At 48.2% G+C, this 7570-nt stretch overlaps 1 long non-coding RNA gene across 1 annotated transcript; it reads right to left on the reverse strand.

Annotated features, from left to right (window-relative positions):
* Nucleotides 1-3328: 3328 nt before the first annotated feature.
* LOC142492153 (uncharacterized) lies at nucleotides 3329-6812 on the reverse strand. The gene is made up of 2 exons (XR_012800781.1): nucleotides 6552-6812; nucleotides 3329-3925 (listed from the first exon to the last, which is right to left on the reverse strand). It is a non-coding gene; the product is annotated as an uncharacterized LOC142492153 (long non-coding RNA).
* Nucleotides 6813-7570: the final 758 nt, after the last annotated feature.

The raw sequence follows: 7570 nt of genomic DNA on the forward strand, positions 1-7570 counted from the left end.
GCATGAGCTTACGATAAACGGCACGGATATAAGACCACAAACATCTTGTGGTTAATTTGCTACGCAGATAGAAATGAGTTAGGAAACTTTGCTAGTTTTTGGGTTATTTCCCTTGTTTTTCACGAAGACAATCATGACGTATGACAAGGGCAATAAAGGTTTGTGTGAGGCTAAACCAGACTTCAGAACCGGGTGGCGAGCCACAGTATGTATGTATGTATGTATGTCTTTATTTGTATAGCGCCATAAAATGTACATAGTGCTTCACAGTAGTAATACATGTCATATAAATAACAAATATAAATAACAGATCATGGGAATAAGTGCTTCAGACATACTGTAAAAGTAACATTAAGGAAGGAGTCCCTGCTCCGAGGAGCTTACAATCTAATTGGTAGGTAGGGAGAACGTACAGAGACAGTAGGAGGGAATACTAGTAAGTGCGTCTGCAGGGGGCCAAGCTTTGTGTCATGTGTCCATGATTATCCAGTGCTACTCATATGCTTCTTTAAGCAGATGTGTCTTAAGGTGGGTCTTAAAGGTGGATAGCGAGGGGGCTAGTCGGGTATTGAGGGGAAGGGCATTCCAGAGGTGTGGGGCAGAAAGTGCGAAAGGTTTAAGGCGGGAGAGAGCTTTAGATACAAAGGGGGTAGAAAGAAGACATCCTTGAGAAGAACGCAAGAGTCGTGATGGTGCATAGCGAGAAATTAGGGCTGAGATGTAATGAGGGGTAGAAGAATGTAAAGCTTTAAAAGTGAGCAGTAGAATTGAGTGTGAGATACGCGATTTAATCGGAAGCCAGGAGAGGGATTTCAGCAGGGGAGACGCTGAGCAGCAGACGAGACCTATCGAGACTGGCATGACATATCGTAATACCTAGTTGGTTTGTGAGTATGACAGCATACCCAGTAAATAATCTCTGCATAGAAAGATTAATAAAAGTATTGGATTATTAACAATTTTGCTTATTGTTTCTTATTATCATGTTGTATCTCAATAAACATGAGTCTTATCTTATACAACTCTGAGTGACCTTTCTTAATAACATCCTCACGATACCCCTAACACAGAGGGTGTGAGGCCGTTTCTCTGCAGGATAAGAAATTGTGATACAGTGCTTCTGCTTAGATCAGAAAATAATGTGTCGCAAGACGTTGCCTGGGAGAAGGAGGTATGGCATAACTGACCCCATGATAGCGTCCTGTCTGTGTCCCTCACGCTGGTTCTACAGGCACTGTCCCTATCTATGGGCCTGTCCCTGCAGCAACCACAAGCTCAAAGGTGTCGGGCCCAGCTCGGGCCTAAGTGGGTCTCTGGCCTAGCGCAAGGGTCACTGACACCCTGCACACGCACACTCTACCCTTCTCCTGTCCATGCTACGACTGGCGTGGTCTGCAGCGCGCCAAATGTATCCATTCTAGAAGCAGGGGAATGCTACAGCCTTATTGGCTGGTTCGTGCCATGTGATCTCTTGCCCCTGTTCAGTCTGGCGGCTGTAGTTTCTGCGGAGCCCTCTCTCAATTGGCCGCAGCTTGCGCTGTTGCACTGCGCATGCGCAAGTATGACCGCCAGACTGTGGAGTGGCACTGCGCATGTGTGCGCAATTCAAGATGGCGACCCCCGCTAGCCGGGTGCGCCGCAAAGCTCCCGGCGACCGTCTCGCCTCTCCAGCCCCCACCGCAACACCCTTGTGCACCTGCGCCCCTTCCGCAGCGGATCGAAACGTAAGGGGGGCCGAGGGGAAGCCAAGAGGGAGACATGGCCACAATTAAATAACTTTGACCAGGCTGACCTTTATACACACACAAACACTCACTGGAATATGTGAAGCCTGTCAAATCTTACACTTCGGATACAGTAGGCGCGTGACGGAGCGCATGGCATCGCACGCTCCTGCTGCAGAGGCGATCCGAGGCCTCAGGATCTGGAGGAGACACGATGGGGAGGCCCGTGAGCGGTTTGCCCTCATTGGCTGAACCGCTCACGTGACCCGTCCGCGTGTCGCACAGCAAAATCGGCCGCGCGCGCGCGTGTTCTATGGCTGTCCTCATTGAGGCGCGGTCGCGCTAAGCATGGACGCGGCCTTACTCGCTGGAAGTGTTTACTTCTTCCATTACATAACATGGTTGAACGAAATGGTATCCCAATCACTGGAGTAAGGCTGCGTCCATAGTGCAGTACACAGAGCAAGCTACGTAGCTCGCGCCAAAACAAACACTAGGGCGCCAATGCATATGCGCATAGTGCGCGTTTACATGCGCTACAGGGAGACCGGCGCTTCGAGATACAAACAGGTTTGTATTTTCCCCGTGACGCCGGGTCACGTGAGCGGTTCGCCCAATGAGGGAGAATCAGCTCCGTGACATCCTGGACGCGCCCCCGACACACGTCCCTGTCGACTGCCTGCAGGACAAGAAATATCTCCTGCTCAGGTAAGCGTGCGCTGCACCGAGGAGTGAGGACGCTAGCGCGTTCCACTATGGACGCAGCCTAAGGCCCGTAATATAGTAGGCGCGGCACTTATAGTTGGCTGTGGTTAGCCAGCCATTGCATGCTAAGGCCGTGCACGCGCATGGCCGCGAGCGTGGAGCCGGCCGACGGGGGAAGATTCAGAAAAGTATGTATTCGCGCCGCTACCGCCGCTGTAATGTATGTATGTGTATATGTGTGTATGTATGTATGTATATATATCAACCTGGCACAATAAAAATAATTTTTATTCATACTGTACAACATTATTTTTATTGTGCAACATGTTTTTTTTATTTTAAAAATATTATTTAATAAATTATTAACTCACACAATCTATACACAAACATATATACACACACACACACACACACACACACACACACGCGATCATCACATAAAAAAAATCTAATCATTTGTCTCTTCATAATTCTGCCACGCGGTCCGTCTTCGTCGGCACTAAACAGAGGCACTTTAGAGGCTAAAATCAATAGCTGTAACACTGTCCATGATCACTTCGGAAACCCCTGTGACACCAGAATGAGTCTACAGCAATATAATGTGGTACTTGCTTTCTCATGCCAGTCTCCGGTATACAGCGGAGTGTATAGGACTCTGGTATAGTGAGCATGGCAATCAGACTGCAATAATATACCCTGCAATACAATTCCAGTGCGCTCACTTCCCCCATTCTCCTATCTTCCCCACGGCATCACAACGTGCTAAGCTACTGTACAGTGGTGGCTGCAGTAAACAAAGCCCTGGGGTCATAAGAAATAAAAGCAAATTATAATCTTAACCTGCCATTTATGTGTTCTGTTACATACTGTAACTGCAGACATTTAAACTCAGAGCAGGCTGATTGCTGTACAAGTTTATATAAAAAGTGAAAAAAATAGGGAGCGCAGATACATGGGGAGGCAAGGGGAACAATGGCATCCCAGAAGCCTGATGCATCTGGGGGGAGGGTTGCGGGGGAGGGGTTGCGGGGGGGGGGGGGGGGGGAATCACAGTAAGCCAAAACCACAATTGTAGTTGCAACAGAATCAACCAAAAGCAGCAGTCATATTATATTAAAATTATTGCAGTACGTAGATGTCCAACTCAAATCAATTTTGAATCTCCCAAGGGGTATCAGCAGTGAATAGCTTGGTTGATATAATAATATTTATTTGCTTGCAATATAAGTACTCCATAGTTGTTAGGCAGCTTCAGTTATAGTTGATTCATTGTATATAAAAGACAATATTCGTCTTTAGGGTGGAAATATCCAAAGTTGAGATTCTCATTCAGGCCACGTGGTGAAACCGAACTGAGCGTGAGTATCCATTTTGTCCCAAGTCGCCTTTGTGGTGCAGTTACATGGTCAATCATCATATGACCTAAGGTGGGTAACTGATGTTCAAGTGCTGGAAAGTGGCCATATGTTGCTCAGAAGTACCATTTTTAATGGCCGCTAGTTAAAGGTTGTGGAAGGATTCGTGTTATTAGGGTCAAAATAACTTCATTTCTTGCAAGGATTATATTCTTGTGTAGTGACATTTTTCTTGAAAAAAAATGCGTTATTTTAAGATTTCGATTAAATTTAAACATCCAGATCTTCTAATCAAATGGTTTAATTTGGCAAGTTGGGACAAATGAAAGAACCTTTGCTAGAGAGGATTCTTCAGATTTGGTAATATGTCTAGAGTGATGGTTAATCAGGTCTTTCTGTATCTCGTGGTCTTTGTGTTATGTGCTCATACACCTCTACGGTTGTGTGTGTGTAATTTTTGTGTGTACTCTTTGAACCGTGTTCATGTCTCGAGGGCTCTGGTCTGAGAGCTATGGGAGTATGAGTATCACTATAGGAAGGTGCATTTTGTAATATTTGATATATATATATATATATATATATATATATATATATATATAGATCACAGCCAGCACTCCAGTAGCATTCAAATAAAGGTTGGTGCACATCCCATAAAGAATAGACAAATGTACGATGCCTTTTTCATGAAATCAGCAGACAGTAAGTAAAGTAAATAGGTTTGTAATAAACAGAGCACGAAATTCCAACATTTCGGTCCCAACGTGAGACCTTCTTTAGGGAAGAGAAGTGGAGGAATGAACATACACAACATAAATACCCCTAAACCCAGGTGAGGCTAATCTGATTAGCAGCAGACAATAAAAAAAAAAAAAATTAAAACGGGCAAAAGCCCGCCAGTTATATATATATATATATATATATATATATATATATATATATATATATATATATATATATTCATGTAGAGGTATCAGTACCGTGTTAGCCGAGCTTCAATAATCAAAAAATAAATAGATGATACCGTTCTGTGGCTAACAAAATGCTTTTATTTGTATATTATAAATAAGCTCTCCCTATCTCATGGTGCCTATAGTCTAAAGCAGGGGTGCACAATCTTTCCCCCGTGCGCCCCCCTGCCTGCTCTCCTTCCCTGCTCGCCCCCCCCTCCCCTCTCGGCTCTGGCGTCTCTGGCGTTACCATGACGACCAGTCGCTGGAAGCCAAGGTAAGTTAGTTACAGAGGCTTCGCGCAGTCCCCCAGCATTTAATTTAAATGCATTGGGGGGAGAGCTCGGGACCTCTGCAACCGCCGAGCCCTCCCCCAGAAAATCTTGCGCCCCCCAGTTTGCACACCACTGGTCTAAAGGACCCCACATTGAATCTTTTTGGAAATATGTCTATCTCTATCGATATCTATATACCTGTGCTTGGGTGTAAAAAATAAAATGTTATAGATACATATATACACACTGTATATAATGATGGATGTGTTGATTTGTAGGTATATGTTTGAATGTGTGGATGCAGTCAGTCTTCTTCCCTCCTGCCCAGACTCCAGGTTGTCTGGAGGGTCTGTGCTCTTCACACATTCTTGATTCCCACCCCCTCCAGACTCTGTAGTTTAATTACATAACAATAGCAGTAATCATGTATTCCTCCTTGGAAAATGTCCACACATAACTACAAGGAACATATGTTCCTATATTGCATATCCTTTCCCCGTTCCCTCTGTAAATCATCATAATACCAATTGTATACAATATCGGACTTGCTGTACAACTACTACACTTAACCTTTGTTGGTCCAATAAAAGTGGTATTTTCCTATTTGTGTCTTTTCCTTTTTCCCCTGAAAGCTCTGAGGCAGATTACCTCCTCCATGCAACACTGGCTCTAACAATGTGTCAGTGGGTTTCTATCTGACGTACAGCAGGGCCCCGGGTATACGGCGGGTTCCGTTCCAGGGGCCCCGGGTATACGGCGGGTTCCATTCCAGGGGCCCCGGGTATACGGCAGGTACCGTTCCAGGGGCCCCGGGTATACGGCGGGTTCCGTTCCAGGGGCCCCGGGTATACGGCGGGTTCCGTTCCAGGGGCCCGCCGTATAGTGAAAATCGCCTGAAAGCGGATCCGGCGATTTTCAGTTCTGTGCATGCACGGAACGGCGTTTTCGCCGTTCTGCACATGCGCGGCCTATGGTCTGCGCGCGCAAACTACGGTATGCGCGTGCAGAAAACGGTCTGCGCATGTGCGCCGGGCACAACCGTCCATTCTTCGCATGCGCGACTGAGGATCAAAGATGGCGGCCCCCTTCTCGGTATCGGCGGCTTGCCGAAAAGCGAAGCGCCGAGAAGCGGGGCCCTGCTGTACACATGAAATACACAGCACTGAACATACAAAGATAGTCACACAATGTTATACACAGAAAGGACATGGATCGAATGGATATATATATATATATATATATATACATACACACACACTAAGTCAGGGCTGCGCAAACTCTTCTCCCTGCGACCCCTACCTCATCTCAGCCCCTGCTTGCCCCCCCCCCCCCCTCGCTCGGCTCTGGCGTGACCCCGTAGCGTCAGTTGATGCCGGGTTTCCATGGAAAGTTAAGGTAAGTAAAGGTACAGAGACGTTGTGTGACTAACTGTTACACTACCCCCCAACCCAGAAAAACTTGCGCCGTCCCCCAGTTTGTGCACCCCTGTTCTAAGGCCAGGTCCCCGGTGGTGATGGCGGCGCTCGCCGTACAGCAGTCACTCACCTCTGTAGTGGCAGGCCCCAGTACCTCCTTCCGTGTCGGGACTCACAAGGCGCTGTGGCGCGTCAACCAGCAGGGGATACAACAAGATTGAGTTCCCGTGCGGCGACACGGTCACATGGTGTGCTGGGAGCCAATACGAGGGGAGATAGCTTGTGAGAGGGAAAAACTGTGTGTGTAGTAATTGAGTTCTATGTGCTCCAACCCTGCATCTTTTGGTTTGTTTACTGCCTGCTGCTTGCTTAATTTATTATAATAAAAACATTATTACTATGGCCGCACCCCCCCCCCCTCTCTCCCGTTTTGGCCACGACCCCCCCCCCGTGCATCCGATCGCTTCCTACAGACCGCAGATCGCGGGTTTAAGCTGTGCACGTGCTGCCAGGGTACCAGGCGCGTGTGCAGCAGCCTCCACCAGGGACTAAGCCTAAGGCTGAGTCCATGGTCAGCGCTTAGGCGCTGACCCGTGCTGAGGCGCGCTGACGCTTGTCAGTGAGCCCCTGCAGCCGCAATGAGAGCGGCTGTAGCAGGGGCTCCCGCACGCGTCCGCAGGCATGCGGAGGCGTAGGTCTTAAAAAAATTCTAGTTTGAGCGGTCACGGGAGCGGTTCGCCCAATGAGGGCGAACCAGCTCTGTGATGTCACTGGCCCGCCCCCCGACACGCCCCCGGACGGCGCGTGAACTAAGGCCAGGGAAAGCACCCGCTTTCCCTCAGCCTCAGCGCGCCTCCGCACGGCTGCAGTTACCATGGACTCACGCTGTCCACGCTGCTGCTGAGCTCGCTGAGGCCTCGTTCAGGGTGCCTGCTTTGGGATATGGAGGGTGCGCGTCTGCGAGAGCGCGCGTTACTTTTCTAGGAGACGTCCGATCATCCCCTGCCGACAGCCCCAGCGTTCTGTCGTTCAGTGGGCGTGTCTTTGATGTCACATGCTAATCCTCCCGGTCACAGACAGAGAGCAGGGATCAGTGTTGCAGTCTTGAAATCATTCTGAAGAATGATTTCATTGGCTGCCTGGGTCCCT

This window comes from Ascaphus truei, chromosome 4 (genome assembly GCF_040206685.1).
Source record: "Ascaphus truei isolate aAscTru1 chromosome 4, aAscTru1.hap1, whole genome shotgun sequence".
In the NCBI taxonomy this organism is placed as follows: Eukaryota; Metazoa; Chordata; class Amphibia; order Anura; family Ascaphidae; genus Ascaphus; species Ascaphus truei.